Below are 17,045 nucleotides of genomic sequence, written 5' to 3' on the forward strand. Positions count from 1 at the left end.
CCTGTACCAGAGGTCCGAAGACCCCAACTGTAGCTCAGGGAAGACTTGTCTGCTGTCAAGGGTTCCCAGTACAGAGCCTGAAGTGGAGGATTGTGAACTGGGATCTGGGGTGATTTTTATTTTGCGGAAACGTAGTTTGAGTGCAACAGAATATTCAGAAGGCACTGAAACTACTTTTTGAAAAGAAAATAAATTACCCAAGCAAATGCTTACTGCTGGGAGAGAAGAGTGATTGGAGGTGGAAGAGTAAGTGGGAACAGGGGAGAGGAATTGGGGAATAAAGTGATGGGGACTAGGGAGAGTGGAAGAGCTGGGGTGGGACACAAGGAAGTGGGACATAGAGGTGATGGGGGCTTGGGAGAATAGGGACAGGGATCTGCAGCAGCCCCACATTTCCCTCCTGTGTGTGCCTCAATCTGCCCTCTACAGCCCATCTCCAGCAGTTTGGCCCCCCACACACCCTGCCCTCATGTGAGCCAGGATCTGGAGAAGGGGGGCTTGCCTATATGGGGAGCGTTCAAGCACCTCTCCTTACTCCCCCTTATAAGATGGGATCTGGAGGTCTCTGCCACCAGGGGTGGTCTGAGTCCCACTCTGAGCCCCTCTGTGTGTGCCAGGCTCTGGGAGCTCTAGCCCATCTATGGCAATCTGATCCCCCTCACTGTCTCCTGTCACGTGACCCAGGTTGTGGGGGCTTGCTTTGCTGGGGGTCTGAGTCCCTCTCCCTTCTGCAGGATCTGAGGAAGACCTGCTCCTCTGGGTGGGGAGCTTAGAACAGGCATGCTTCTAACAGGCACCGAGAACTCACCGCTGTGACAGGTGAGGAGCTGAGGATGGGTATGCTTGATGCAAATCATAAACTCTCCAGCACTGGGGAGGAAGGAAAGGAACACCCACGGACATGAATGGAGTGGAATTAACCCATGGAATTAACTTTCAAATGGTATTATTGAGGCCAGGAGCTTGGAGCAGATTATATAAGAAGGCATGAGGAATATAAACTCTCACGCTTCAGGCCATAAGCCAACCATTAACTAAGGGGTGCTAAGAAGAAAATTCCTCTTTAGACAAGTTATTCCATAGTTGTCCTGCAAGAGGCTGGCAGTGTTTGCCTGAAAAACTCCACTGTTAGCAGGTGCTGGTGTTGGTACTGGTGGAAAAGGGGATGGTGGGTACTATTGATTCACTGAGGCAGGATACTGTAGCCCCTATGGACATAAGGGAGGTGTAGGGTTGCCAGGCATCTGGTTTTCGACCAGAACGCCTGGTTGTAAAGGGACCCTGGCGGCTCCGGTCACACTGAGCTGCTAAAAGTCCAGTTGGCGGCGCAACGGGGCTAAGGCAGGCTCCCTGCCTTCCTTTGCTCCACGTGGCTCCTGGAAGTGGCCGGCCGTCTCTTTGGCCCCTAGGTGCAGGGGCGGCCAGGGAAGCTCCACGTGCCAGCCACGCTCTGAGCACCGGCTCCGCAGCTCCCACTGGCCGGGAACCACGGCCAATGGGAGCTGTGGGGGCAGGGCCTGTGGGTACAGACAGTGTGCAGAGCCGCCTATCCACGCCTCCGCCAAGGGGCCGCAGGGACATGCCGGCCACTTCCGGGGGTCACATAAGGTAAGTGCTGTCTGGAGCCCGCATCCCGAACCACCTCCCGCACCCCAACCATCTGTCCCAAACCTGAGCCCCTGCCCGCACACAAACTCCCTTCCAGAGCCTGCACCCCGCACCCTCTCCTGCACCTCAAACCCCTCATGTTTTTCATATTGATATTTGATATGCCAGGGTACTGATGCATGGCAAGTAGTGAGAATAGGCAGCTGTTTACCAAAATATTGTATCTTGATTAGCAGCTTTAGTCAGTACTAGATGGGACCGTGTTATTAGGAGCAGCAGAGGAGGGTTTTCCAGAGGACACTAGTGGGTTGTATAAATAATGTTTCTTGACAGACCATCAGCAGAAAATGACCCAATGTTACTCATCCTTTTTCTCTGTCTCTACTTACTGTAGTTAATTCAAGAACTGTAAAATTGCAGGTCACACAGCTCATTTTTATGTATCCATGTAGGGTCAGATTTAGTTTCCCTTACTGAGATTCATTTCAATAGAATCACTTGCGGAGTCACCTGCTATTCAACCTGAGAAAGGGTGGCAGAATCTGGCCCATAAGGAAGGACCATAATGCAATGCACTCAAGTTAAGGTTGCTATGGAAACATTCTAATTTAGACCAAGTTCTATCCGATATGTACAACATTTTCTGTGGCTTTGCATATCGACAAGTATCTGTTTGCACACCATGAATAATGAAATATTAACTGACTGTCATGGGTATTGCAGGTTTAAACTTAATCTTGTGTTGAGACAGTTCTTTACACACACATTTCCTAGGTTTCTTAGGGAAAAGAGCAGTAGAAAGAAGGGAAAAGGAATGAAAAGTTAAAAAATGAAAGATTGGTGAGGAGCCTGAGGACTAGTTTGTCGGACTAGTTACTTTTCTTTCTGGCTGCAGAATCAGTATCTGATCTTCTGGGAATTATTTTTTGGCTTGTAAGGTGATGCAATTCAACATTTTCATTGGATTGTGCTCATGTTGAGCCTTTGTCAAGCAACAACAGTCCTCTGACGCTCTACATCTTTTCATGTGCACACCTATGAACATATTTTAAAGGAAATTATAAAACAAAACATATTAAAATTACAGACAAAAGTAAATGCTGGTAAGAACATATTAAGTGATTTAGAACAGCAGACGGACTGCAGTTAGTAATCAAGGGGCCTGTTTTTGTCTCTGTAGATCAGTGATTTCCAGCTTGAGTGATTCTAGATTTCCTGAGGGGGGTTATGGTGGCCTAGAAGAGGAATTGTGGAGGTAACAAAAATGTTATCATCTCAGATTCCAACTAACGCCACTAAAAAAAAATAACTTCATGTTGTCTGCTTTCCCTTCCTGCTTCTTTGCAAAGTCAGTTGGCTGTGGAAGCAGCAAATACATCAGCAGAGGGGAGCAACAAAGGGAGAGGGAGAACAATGGTGTTACCCATTGCAAGCACAGTAACATGAAACATATAGGTCTGTGCATACATATTTTTGTCTTGCTCTTATACCTGTAGAAGCAGAAATGTGTTACAATTTGGCCTGGAGATGTCCATCCACGCTTTGCTTCTGTCAACCATTAATAACCTTGTCATGGAATCACAGAGTTGAAGAGGTCTCTGTAAGAAGAAACAGTGTTTTTTCAGAGTGTAAATGGGAAAAAAATGATATTGGCTATGGAGGGAGCCAAACTCTTGGAAGAATTATGGCTCTTCTGCATAATAATAGGATTGTGAGGGAACTAATGCCCTGACCAATAGGAATGGTACTAGGAGCCTTCTCAGGTACATCTACACTGGTGTGCATGCTCAGTTACGTAACCCTGTACATGCTTGTGTGTGTTCCCTATTCCGCAATGATTGTTCACATATGCTGTGCTGGACATGAGTATAATGCTGTGTACACACTCATAGACTTTAAGGTCAGAAGGGACCATTATGATCATCTGGTCTGACCCCCTGCATGCTGCAGGCCACAAAACCGTCCCTACCCTTTCCCTTGACTCTGCTGTTGAAGTCCCCAAATCCTGTGGCTTAGTGACTTCAATTGGCAGAGAACCCTCCTGCTAGCGATCCCTGCCCCATGCTGCGGAGGAAGGCGAAAAACCTCCAGGGCCTCTGCCAATCTACCCTGGAGGAAAATTCCTTCCCGACCCCAAATATGGCGATCAGTAAAACCATGCACACGTATCCACACTGCTGCTTTTGCTACGTGACATTAGTGGTACCCATCTCAGGTATAGTATCCCAGGGGTCTGAGTGTCAAGTGAGACACTCCAGGAACTGCCGTGCTGTGTGTTGTTGGTACTTGTCCCCTGCCTTCACACATTTGCCAATGGCAGTTCTTGTTCATATTACCAGGGCTTAAATTCTCATAGAGTATTTCCAGGAGCCCTATGGCTTGGGGCTTCAGCCCCATGGAGGGCACTGGGGCTCAGGTCTTCTGCTCCGTAGGAGGTGCCGGGGCTTCAGCCCCAGGAGTTTGAAAATATTTACCGTAGCTCTGTTCCGGACAGTTCTGGCTGAATTTAAGCCCTGCATGTTACCTTCCTGCCAAACTTGGTGGAAGACACAGAGCAACTGGACGATGATCTGGTTCTGCTTCTATTTCTTATTGCGGGACAAATGTTTACGCAGTGGAGTAGGGGATCGGCAAGATGCAGGAGGGAATCTGGGCAGAACTTTCTGACGTGTTGGAGATGGCTCACCATGAAAATGAATGACAATCCTTTTGGGTCCTGTAGAGCAGATCTGGTGAATGTTGGTATTGCCACAGTATACCAATAAAGTAGACAGTCGCTTCTGGTCCAAGACAACCAGCATGGTGTGGTGGGATCATATTGCTCTGGAAAGCTGGGATGACTAGCAGTGGCTTCAGAACTTCTGAATGACTAAACAGACCTTCATGGAACTGTGTAATGAGCCTGCACTACTCCTTGCACCATACCGCCAGAACTTGATTCAGAGAAGCCATATTGGGGTAGAAACAGGTGGCTATTGCCCTGTGGAAGCTGGCAACATCAGACAGCTATTGGTCAATTGCAATCCACTTTGGGGTTGGAAAGTCCATTGTTGGGGTCATGGTTGTATAGGTTTGCATGGCAATTAACACTGATCTATCCACAGGTGGTTGCCGTAAGCAAAATTCCAGATATAATAGCTGGATTTAAGAGGATGAGTTTACCAAACTGGGACATTGATGGCACCCACATCCCAATATTTGCCCACCAAAAGGGGTGAGTGAGAATGAGAACCAAAAAGGTTACTATTCACTTGTTCTTCAAGAGTCAGTGATCCACACAGGCAGTTTCATTAATACCAAGGTGGGAAACACCGCAAAGGTTCATGACACCAGGGTGCTGAGGAGATCTGGACTGTACTTGAAGGGGGGAGAAAGGACTTTATTCCCAAGAAATGATGTGTTTCTCTATAATATGTCTGTGCCAACAGTTATTTTGGGGGACACCACATACCCACTCCTAACTTGGCTCATGAAACTATACCCTATCAGTGACCCTGGAAAAAGGGAATTCAATTATAAACTCAGTAACTGGAGAATGATCATAGATTTCAGCCTACCAAACGTGCAATCTTGTTGGTGCTGCCTACACACCCATCTGGATGCCAATGTGGCCAACACTATTTGCATAATCATCACCTGCTATGCACTGCATAACATTTGAGAGAATAAAGAGGAGTGCTTCTGTCCAGAGCGGTCACAGGACATGTCTGGTTTACAAACTGCATACAGGAAGCCAGATCCCACCCACATGCACACTGATCCTGGTTCCCAGGGGGCAAAGGAAATCAGGCATGGCATATGTGCACACATCTTGGCACAGCAGGGACGCAAACGGAGATATCTCCCTGTGCCGAGGGACACCTTCACATCCTGTGCAGCTGCTAGAAAAGCACGAGGAAACATTGGCACATACTTGTGGGGCTACATATCTTTGTGAGGGTTTTGGTCCCCTGTAGCTGATGGGCATTAGCCTTTCATTCCTATGACTATTCACCCATTACAGACAATTATAACAGGGCGCTTCCACTGGGTTAACAATTTAGGGATTGGCTTGGTGCTGTGGAGGGTAGGACTGAGTTGCAATGTGGACATTGTACACTGCTTTTATCTTAAGCATTCACACTGGCTTACCAAACTCTGTTCTCAGTAACACTGAGTCTCTCTTAACAACCTAATCTATATTTGGTTTGGAGGGGGGCGGGGGTTCACCTTTTTTTCCCCCCACCATTCATTGTTGGTGCTGCTAACTTCACTTAGTAGCTATTATGGAGCACTAACCCCAAGGTTGTAACTGGTCGAGGTTTGGGGAGACCAGAAGGGGCTGTTTAATGACTGGGTAGTAGCAGATGCCTGTATTGTTAGTTTAATTGTGTTTCATTGTTCTGTATATGAACCAAGCCATAAAGATGCTTATCTACCCATTTTCTGTGTTGTGAGTTCTGCTTTTAAAACTATCAATGATTTCTCTAAGCACATAACAATGCACATAACCCATCCATCCCGTGAATCATGGAGCCCAATTCCAAACCTGAAAACATCTTACATTCATTATACTTAGCAAGGAAGGTCCACGCACAAGTCAAGGAAATGATGACATTTATTAAAAGTAGTATATGAAACATGTAGTTGAAATATTTTTAAAAGGAGTAAAGCAACAAAATGTAATGGGACTGAATCCATAAACAACGATCAAATATTAATGTATTTGCATCTGTCTTCTTGCCCTCCCCCACCACCTAACAAGGGGGAATGACTGTGGAAAACTGCTCTTGGGGACATTTTGTGTGTGTAGTCTGGGGGGCAGGCACTTGATGGCTTCCAGGATTCCCACAGGCTCATCATTCCTCACTTGGATGCTCCGTGGGGTCCTGCTGTGAGGGGTTTTGGCTGCTGGCAGAGGGTGTGGTCCTGGGAGTCCTACAGGCTCCTTCCATTCTCAGGGGGCTTGGGTCCTCTGCCTCAGCAGCACCCTGGGTGGGCCGGAGGAAGAGGAGGTAGGGCTGGTTCACAGAGAGGTGATGTGGCCATGACAGCAAACAGACTCCGAAACTGTTCAGCTACCAGTTCTATGAGCATTAGGGAATGCTCCCGTTCCCTAAGCACGCCTCCTGCTCCAGGAACCAGTTCATCAGTGTCTCTTCCTGCTGAAGAGCCTGATCCTTCCATACTTGAGGAATGCAAACTGCTCCTGGTTTCTCCTATTCATGCCAATGAGCAGGTCCTATGGTGGCCTTCTCTGTCTGCCTCTGCAGTGCTGCCCCTGCCCTCCCAGCAGAATGGTTTTCATCTCAGGGGTCAAAGGTACTGCCAATTCAAAGAAATTATATGTTGATTTTCCTTTGGAAGAAACCAAGAAATCCCCCGCATATAACATAAATTTGATGTAGAAGGCCACAATTTTGATAATTTTCAGCATTTCAGGAATGTGACTGTTAGACTACCCTTGGTTCTGAGACAACCTTTGCAGCCCCTGAGGAAAGAGCAGAGGCTACTAATGGTAAAATACACGTACTAAAGTTTTTAAAAATGTAAAATTTTCATAGTGTCTTACGTAGGGTATGGGGAGGGAGGTGGCAGTTCCATCAAGGGACTGTTACCAGTTTGCAATTTCTTCTTTAAAGACTAGCCAACATCTGGAGACCATAGCAGTTTTCAAGGTATCAGAATGGAAAAGAGAGGTGGCTTTCCAGTCCTGTGGAGAAGATATATATTTCTGCTAGTGGTCACCTTGCTGCATATTGCTGAATGGAGGGCTTTGAACGGTTATGAAAGTGGACTAAGCACATTTGCGCTGTCGTTGAAACTCAAGAACCCCCTGGAGTTTCTGCTACACCAAAAATTTGCTGAAATATTCTTACAAGATTGGGAGGCAATTTGATGATAAATTGACTACATTCTCGCCTATGTAACTGCTCTTGTGCCACAGAGCACTGAAGCAACATCACAATATGACAGCAAACATTCTCATCATTCAGTGGGGGAGTGAGGAAGGGTAAAGGAAAGTATCAGTCTATCAGCCAGCCTTTCATGGTGGAATAGAGGGGGAATTCACCTCTTTCTCCTCCTCTCCTGGCTGTGACTTGGAAGTGGTTCCACTCTTACATACGGAGACAATCTCAGTGGCTCCTTTTCACCCCATCCACAGGGAGGAAAATCTCAGCTATTTCAACACAGGTGAATTGATTTGCCAAATCTAAATAGAGGAGTGGAGTGCCACTCAGATTTGCACAATTTCTGAGAGCCTCATGAAGACTGTAAAGGGCCACAGGCAGCTAAAGAGTCGTGGATTAAGTATCAGTAGATTAGATTAACTGCACTGAGCTCCAAAGAGGATGGGCCACAGAGCTTATTCAGTGCAAACAGGAGAATCATGATTTCTGTCAAAAAAAAAAAAATTAATCTCAAAGCCTAGTTTAATAACATGGCAAAGATACCATTCAAATGAGAATATTATTGACTTTTAATAATTTCTAGAAATTGAAATAGAATCTGTTTTGGCAAAAGCATTACAGTCTTCTACCAAAAAAACATTTTATTCAGTTATGTAAGCAATAAAAATAAACGTTTTATAAAATTTACCCCAAAGGACTTAGAAAGTATTAAAAAAACAATAATAATTAACCAGAGTTCTTGATGTGTACAGCAGCCAAAAATAACATCTAGTACAGCTGAAGATGGTGAGGTCATTTCTTGTATTGCACTCTAAACACTGACCACCTGCAGAGATGCAAAAATATTCAAAAGTATCTATTTCCCAAATATAGACAGACTGAAAAATTCTCAGTCTTTTACATGATTTTATTTTGCCAAAGTAATGGAATTCAATACACATTTAATGTGCATTACAAGTAGTTGTTCCTATAGTGCAAAATTTCCCCATACATTTATGAAGCTGATACTGTCTCCCCCTGAACAAAAGTGTCCTGATGCCAGTCTTCAGTATTCTTTTCCAGCTAATCTAAATGGTAACATTGGCATTGCCACTTTAAGTCAAAGTTTTGCTCTTACAAAAAGAGATAACGTGTCTCTGCTCTACCACAAACAATCATACAAACATAAAACGAACTTTATTCTTAGATAATATTTGATGGGGATGTAGCAAATGTTTAATTTTAGCATTCTACTGAATATCAGATAATGTAATGTTTATCCAAAAGTGGATAAGGCCAATAGTGGATATCACAATCAATATAATAGTCACATGTTTTAAAATGAGTCATGACCCAAAAGTCATTATTTCATAAATTGCCCAAAAAAACTAATTTAATCTTCTTTAGGTATAAAAGGAGTCCTCTATATCGCAGGGTGAGTGGCTGATTAGCTACTGGAAACACTTATATGAAATTATTGGTTGGTTCTAAACCCACAAGAATGATACAACAGATGTACAATTTTACACTTGTATCTTCCATTTGAGGATCTCGGTGTACTTTATAAACAAGAATTAAGCCTCAAAACACAGACTAAGGGCAAGTAATAGTATACCCATTTTAAAGATGAGTTATAAGAATATAACATTAGGGATCTATTATAGACTACCTGACCAGGACAGTGATAGTGATGATGAAATGCTAAGGGAAATTAGAGAGGCTATCAAAATTAAGAACCCAATAATAGTGGAGGATTTCAATTATCCCCATATTGACTGGGAACATTTCACTTCAGGACGAAATGCAGAGATAAAATTTCTCAATACTTTAAATGACTTTTTAAAGACACCATTATAGAGGCCCAACTTCAATGTACACCCCAAATTAAGAAAGAACAGTAAAAGAACTAAAAAAGAGCCACCGTGGCTTAACAACCATGTAAAAGAAGCAGTGAGAGATAAAGAGACTTCCTTTAAAAAGTGGAAGTCAAATCCTAGTGAGGCAAATAGAAAGGAGCATAAACACTGCCAAATTAAGTGCAAGAATGTAATAAGAAAAGCCAAAGAGGAGTTTGAAGAACGGCTAGCCAAAAACTCCAAAGGTAATAACAAAATGTTTTTTAAGTAGTCTGCTAAACAACTAGTGGGGCCCCTTGATGATCGAGATACAAAAGGAGTGCTTAAAGACGATAAAGTCATTGCGGAGAAACTAAATGGGTTCTTTGCTTCAGTCTTCACGGCTGAGGATGTTAGGGAGATTCCCAAACCTGAGCCGGCTTTTGTAGGTGACAAATCTGAGGTACTGTCACAGATTGAAGTGTCACTAGAGGAGGTTTTGGAATTAATTGATAAACTTAACATTAACAAGTCACCGGGACCAGATGGCATTCACCCAAGAGTTCTGAAAGAACTCAAATGTGAAGTTGCAGAACTATTAACTAAGGTTTGTAACCTGTCCTTTAAATCGGTTTCTGTACCCAATGACTGGAAGTTAGCTAATGTAACGCCAATATTTTAAAAGGGCTCTAGAGGTGATCCTGGCAATTACGCACTGGTAAGTCTAACCTCAGTACTGGGCAAATTAGTCGAAACAATAGTTAAGAATAAAATTGTCAGACACATAGAAAAACAAACTGTTGAGCAATAGTCAACATGGTTTCTGTAAAGGGAAATCGTGTCTTACTAATCTATTAGAGTTCTTTGAAGGGGTCAACAAACATGTGGACAAGGGGGATCCAGGGGACATAGTGTACTTAGATTTCCAGAAAGCCTTTGACAAGGTCCTTCACCAAAGGCACTTACGTATATTAAGTTGTCATGGGATAAAAGGGAAGGTCCTTTCATGGATTGAGAACTGGTTAAAATACCGGGAACAAAGGTTAGGAATTAATGGTAAATTCTCAGAATGGAGAGGGGTAACTAGTGGTGTTCTCCAAGGGTCAGTGCTCGGACCAATCCTATTCAACTTATTTATAAATGATCTGGAGAAAGGGGTAAACAGTGAGGTGGCAAAGTTTGCAGATGATACTAAACTGCTCAAGATAGTTAAGACCAAAGCAGACTGTGATGAACTTCAAAAAGATCTCACAAAACTAAATGATTAGGCAACAAAATTGCAAATGAAATTTAACGTGGATAAATGTTAAGTAATGCACATTGGAAAAAATAACCCCAACTATACATACAATATGATGGGGGCTAATTTAGCTAAAACAAATCAGGAAAAAGATCTTGGAGTCATCGTGAATAGTTCTCTGAAGATGTCCGTGCAGTGTGCAGAGGCGGTCAAAAAAGCAAACAGGATGTTAGGGATCATTAAAAAGGGGATAGAGAAGAAGACTGAGAATATATTATTGCCCTTATATAAATCGATGGTACGCCCACATCTCGAATACTGTGTACAGATGTGGTCTCCTCATCTCAAAAAAAAAAAAAAAAAAAAAAAAAAGATATACTGGCACTAGAAAAGGTTCAGAAAAGGGCAACTAAAATGATTAGGGGTTTGGAACGGGTCCCATATGAGGAGAGATTAAAGAGGCTAGGACTCTTCAGCTTGGAAAAGAGGAGACTAAGGGGGGAATATGATAGAGGTATATAAAATCATGAGTGATGTGGAGAAAGTGGATAAGGAAAAGTTATTTACTTATTCCCATAATACAAGAACTGGGGTCACCAAATGAAATTAATAGGCAGCAGGTTTAAAACAAATACAAGGAAGTTCTTCTTCACGCAGCGCACAGTCAACTTGTGGAACTCCTTACCTGAGGAGGTTGTGAAGGCTAGGACTATAACAGCATTTAAAAGAGAACTGGATAAATTCATGGTGGTTAAGTCCATTAATGGCTATTAGCCAGGATGGGTAAGGAATGGTGTCCCTAGCCTCTGTTTGTCAGAGGATGGCGATGGATGGCAGGAGAGAGATCACTTGATCATTGCCTGTTGGTCCACTCCCTGTGGGGCACCTGGCATTGGCCACTGTCGGTAGACAGGATACTGGGCTAGATGGACCTTTGGTCTGAGCCGGTACGGCCGTTCTTATGTTCTTATGAGTTAAGTGACTTGTCCTAGGGTTCCACAATATTAGGGGTCAGAACCAGAAACACAACCTGTGAGTGAAGACCCACAGGTCCCTCCTTTAATCTTTCTAGATATTAAAGTCAACAGAGGTACAACTAGTGATTAATTTTGCCCAGTGAAAACTGTCATTTATTGTTTGATGAGAACTATTTTACTTTGAAAATAATTTGAAAGAGAAGATGTTTTATGCAGCAAAAGGAAACCAAGTATTTTTGCATTCTATACAATTTCTTCTCACATTGGTTGATAGTTTAACTCCACCTATGGTCAATGGGAAGTTTGTCACAGCGTTAATATTTTCAAACAGCACAATAAGAAATATAAACTACAATTCTGAGGTCACCTCCCTTTTCATATTTAGTCCTATTCATTACCTCTTCAACTCACGTGTATCACCTTTTCCCTCTCTTTAATCTAGGCTTTTATATCACTATCTTCCTGGTAGCCGAGCACCTTACAAAATTAAATACAAATATTTCAGAGGAACTAGAGTTCTTTAACTTTCTCCTTACCATTACTGATCAGATTTTTGGTTTGTTCATTTTTGTTTCGTTCTGGAGGATAGGGCCAAATTTTTTGGCCGAACTTTTTTCACAATAAATAAATAAATAAATAAATAAATGCAGATTCGGGTTGACCAAAACATTTTGTGAATCTGTGTTGGATTGACCCAATTCTTTTAACTGCAAACACTAAATATTTAAATATGTTTAAAAAAACCTTGAAAATAAAATGTTTTGTTTCAGGTCAAATGAACCATCTGACCTGAAACAATTTTTTTTTTTTCAGTACAGAGAATGAACTGAAAAATTAGTTGTTTGCTCTACTGGAGCATGAAATACTATATTCTCTGATTTTTTAACTTGATGTTTCCCCTCAGTCCTGCACAGACGCATTCCCTTTAAGACTGGCTTCCACTGACTGGAGGCTAGGGCTGCTGGCATGACAATGGCAAAAAATCACAGTCATTTTCTTCTAACACTGAACAAATAACTTTATTACTTTAATAAAGGTAACCATAGTCACCCTAAATCTACTCTTTTCTCTACAGAGTTGCTGCCTAGAACCTTCCTCAGCCCCTCTCTTGCCAGGCTTCCCTTCCTGCTATTTTTAAGTTTCTTTAATGCTGGAGATGGTTGCTGTTTGAGAACAGGTGCAGCATTAAAGTATGGAAGAAGTAAAGAGCATGCAACCAGCTGGTGCCACTTTTGTGATCAACTCTTGGGGATGGATAGGGAAACAGGTGAGAACTGCTGGGTATGTTTAGACTGACTCGTCCTCAAATAACCATCCAAGACCCAATTATTTAAATTCAAATGTATTTGGCCAAACCTGAATATAAAAATTTAAGCCGAATACTCACTGGCAATAGAAATCTGGTACAATTCTAATGAATATCATGGTTGTAATTTTCCTAACTCCATATTCTGTTGTTTTGAAATATTTATTACTTCAGACGCCAGAAGCAACATCACTCCTCTTCATTCCACATCTCTAATCTTCTGAAAGCAAAGTTGCCATTTTCCATAAACTGGAGATCATTTTGCTGCCCAGTCTCACAGCACAGGCTATGTCCAAGAAGCATGAAAAAAAACATTCCTTTGTGAAATGGCTGGACAAAGCTCAAATTGGCTAGCAGGATCCACTGCTGAAGCTTAAGATTTCCTGGCCACCTAAATGCAAGCTATCACACTGTAACTGGTCTGCAATTTTGGCAGCATCTGGATTTGTTTAAAATATTACTGTATTACACACAGTGGTGTACTCTGTGTATTGTTTTAATGTATTTATGTAACTCAATGGTTCCTGTATAAATAATATATGCTAATGTAAAATAAAATTAAAAAAAAAAAAAATCTCACTGATTCACACACATAGTATACTGATGTTCAAATTCAGGCACTGGTTTGCACATAAATTGTGGTGTTTATGTGAGGGAAAAAGCCAGGATACAAAGCAATTTCTTTTGATTCACACACACTGATTAGTGATTGAATGATCTGTCTCACTTACACCCAGGAAGGTATGGTGTGGTCCTAGTGGTGGAAATACCAAGGCAGAACTAAAGGCCTATGAGTCTGTGACTGGATGGAGGAACAATTTCAAAGAAGCATGAGTTACAGTTTTATGGAGACACAAGAAACAATGTCAGAGAGATAAGAAGATCAGAGGGCCTGGAATCAGTTGAAGACCAAGAAATGTAGTAAAAACCTCCCTGACAGGAATGTGTCAGGAACACAGCTGATCCAAGAATTTTAAATGGCAAGGGAGAACAATAGAGACACGAAGTAATGACAGGATCTTCAGAAGTCCCATTAAGAAATCTCCATCCTGGATTTTGGGTACCAAGAACTTGCTCTGACACTAAAAAAATATTAATATTAACAAAATCTAATACTGTTTTTAACAGGGGAGGATTGAGACATAAGGAATCAAAAGTCATGTCTCCTACAATGCAACAGAATTTTGTGTTCTACTTGATTTTTCTTTTAATTGCTTTCATTCCTGAGTGGGTCCCCAAAAAAACCAACTGAGCACAGGAACTATATAACTTACCTACTTTGGGACAGGGTGCCATATGCCAGTAAAGTCATCATCATCCTGAGTTAGGATTAAATCCAAATGGCCTTTAGGTTTTTTCCACATTTTTTATTTTTTTAAATGGCCAGTTCATTTACGCTCAGCATAGGAAGAAAAGTTGCAACTGCACCTAGAACCTTGACTGAATGTGGTAAAAAAAAAGGTACAATTACCACTGGTGTGACATGCTAGACAAGAAAGTCTTTGCCTGAACTGGTAGAGGTAGTAGGCGACATTTAGTTTTAATACTGTAACATTTCAAGCAAATATTATTATTCTTGTAACAGGGCAGGCTCCACTCCTGTCCTGAGACCCACACAAAAGCTTTGGACACTTTCTGTTAGCATCTCTGTGAGTTTTATTTATATTACCTCCACCAACATGATCCCATGTAGCAATTCTATCTACAGCTTTCTCTAGTCCTCAACCCTTTGTCCAGGGAGATAGAGAGCTCTCGCAACCCTGAGATCTTACTTCCTCTGGGCTCTGTTAGGGCTTGTCTTCACTTAAAACGCTACAGCGACACAGCTACACCACTGTACTGCTTTGGTGTAGACACTACCTACGCCTACAGGAGGAGTTCTCCCATCAGCTGTCAATAGAAGAATTGTTCCATGCACTTAGGGCTGCCTACATGGGGACTTAGTTTAGGCTAACTACACAGCTCAGGGGTGCGGATTTTTCACACCCTTAAGCAATGTAGTTATGTCAACCACATTTTCTAGTGTACATCAGGCCTTAATCTCTCCCCATTGCACTTCCAGTGCTTTTTAACTACCCTCTCAGCTAACCAATAATTAGCTCCTCTGCTCCACTCTGATTAGGTAATTAACAATTCCACTTCTCCATCAGGAAGGGGACTAAGGAACACTTAAGTGATCAGAGTGCCAAGCCAGCTACTGGCTCTCAGCATGCTGTCAAATCTCTTAAATAGATCTGAAGTCAGAATATACCTTGTACAGCTTCTTTCACAGCAAACAGATAAGACCTAGTAGAGCAGCCCATAGTGTTCCTACCAATTCAGGAGTGTTCTGGAGCTGCCACTATTGTGATCAATGCTTGGGGAGGAGATGTCTAGCGAAATAGGTGTACACATCACATCACATCCCGATAATACCCTACAGAGTCATGGAGTTCAGATTTTATATCTGTCCATCCAATGATCTGGAGGATGGCGTGGACTGCACCCTCAGCAAGTTTGCAGATGACACTAAACTGGGAGGAGTGGTAGATACGCTGGAGGGTAGGGATAGGATACAGAGGGACCTAGACAAATTAGAGGATTGGGCCAAAAGAAATCTGATGAGGTTCAACAAGGACAAGTGCAGAGTCCTGCACTTAGGACAGAAGAATCCCATGCACTGCTACAGACTAGGGACCGAATGGCTAGGCAGCAGTTCTGCAGAAAAGGACCTAGGGGTTACAGTAGATGAGAAGCTGGCTATGAGTCAACAGTGTGCCCTTGTTGCCAAGAAGGCTAACGGTATATTGGGCTGTATAAGTAGGGACATTGCCAGCAGATCGAGAGACATGATCATTCCCCTCTATTTCACTTTGGTGAGGCCTCATCTGGAGTATTGTGTCCAGTTTTGGGCACTACAAGAAGGATGTGGAAAAACTGGAAAGAGTCCAGCAGAGGGCAACAAAAATGATTAGGGGTCTGGAGCACATGACTTATGAGGAGAGGCTGAGGGAACTGGGATTGTTTAGTCTGCAGAAGAATGAAAGGGGGATTTGATAGGTGCTTTCAACTACCTGAAAGGGTAGGGTGACCAGACGTCCCGATTTTATCGGGACTGTCCTGATATTTCCTTGTTTGTCCCGCGTCCCGACCGACATGCGGTCGGGACACTGGACAAACAAGGAAATGCCCCGGAGCCTAGAGCCCGGAAGTGCTCGCACCCCCCCCCCCGCCCCCGCCCCCTCCTCCCCCGATTGGCTCCCTCCCCGAATCCCCGCCTCTTCCCCGGGCTCACCATTCCCCCTCCCTCCACAAGCGCTGGAGGGAGGCCCGGGAGATGCAGGGGAAGCGCGGGGCCGGGGTGAGTAACAGTCCGGCCTGGCCCCGAGCAGGCAGGACTCAGTTGGGTGGTTGGGAGAGGAGGGGGGCGGCCCGCGGGGCCAGGCGGCGGCTGTTGTTGTTCCCCCCCTGGGCAGCAGGACTCAGGAGCAGCCGCTGCTGCAGCTCCCACTGCCGCAGGGGAGGAAGCGGCCATGGCGCTCCGCGGCTGCGGCGCCTCCGAACCCCCCGAGCCGGGGCCTGCTGCGGGGACCCAGCAGCGCGTACGCTGGGCCCAGCCCCTGGCCAGTCACGTCTGGGCTGCTGCCCAGCTGGTGCTATCCCGGGGTGGAGGCATCGGCCACCCAGCCCCGTTCGTTCCCCTGCGGGACGGGGGGGCTGGGGCCTGCTGCCCCCACTCCGGGGCCGCCGCGGGATAGCACCAGCTGGGCAGCAGCCCAGACGCACCTGGCCAGGGGCTGGGCGCAGTGTACGCGCTGCTGGGTCCCCGCAGCAGGCCCCGGCTCGGGGGGTTCGGGGGCGCCAGAGCTGCAGCCGCGGAGCGCCATGGCCGCTTCCTGCCCCCGCGGCAGTGGGAGCTGCAGCAGCGGCTGCTCCAGAGTCCCGCTGGCCGGGGGTGAGAACAGCCGCCCCCTGGGCCGCCCCCCTCCTCGCCCTACCACCCAACTGAGTCCTGCCTGCAAGGGACCAGGCCGGACTGTTACTCACCCCGGCCCCACGCTTCCCCTGAGTCTCTCGGGCCTCCCTCCAGCGCTTGTGGAGGAAGGTGGTTTTTTTTTTTGCCCCCCCCCCCCCCCCCCGCCACGCCTCCCTGCGTCCCCCCCCCCCCCCCCCGCGTCCCGATATTTGTCTTGGGTGATCTGGTCACCCTATGAAAGGGGGTTCCAAAGA

The 17,045-nt window shown here is 44.6% G+C and overlaps 2 long non-coding RNA genes across 7 annotated transcripts in view; one reads left to right on the plus strand and one right to left on the minus strand.

Moving 5' to 3' along the window:
- LOC122174227 (uncharacterized) overlaps positions 1-13,420 on the plus strand; it is a 36,987-nt gene extending 23,567 nt beyond the window's left edge. For both annotated transcript variants that reach the window (XR_006175782.2, XR_006175784.2), the window contains 2 exons: positions 12,606-12,797; positions 13,011-13,420. This is a non-coding gene — a long non-coding RNA (uncharacterized LOC122174227). The remainder of the gene's footprint in view (positions 1-12,605; positions 12,798-13,010) is intronic.
- Positions 1-17,045, minus strand: part of LOC101931248 (uncharacterized) — a 153,377-nt gene that overhangs the window by 135,320 nt on the left and 1,012 nt on the right. Inside the window, exons 2-5 of one of the 5 annotated variants that reach the window (XR_010594563.1) lie at positions 14,111-14,276; positions 7,661-7,985; positions 7,160-7,300; positions 3,099-3,206 (exon numbers count right to left, since the gene is read on the minus strand). This is a non-coding gene — a long non-coding RNA (uncharacterized LOC101931248). The remainder of the gene's footprint in view (positions 1-3,098; positions 3,207-7,159; positions 7,301-7,660; positions 7,986-14,110; positions 14,277-17,045) is intronic. The other 4 variants (XR_010594565.1, XR_010594564.1, XR_010594561.1 and 1 more) reach the window with 4 other exon arrangements.

Source organism: Chrysemys picta, chromosome 1, assembly GCF_011386835.1.
Source record: "Chrysemys picta bellii isolate R12L10 chromosome 1, ASM1138683v2, whole genome shotgun sequence".
NCBI classification, from domain to species: domain Eukaryota; kingdom Metazoa; phylum Chordata; order Testudines; family Emydidae; genus Chrysemys; species Chrysemys picta.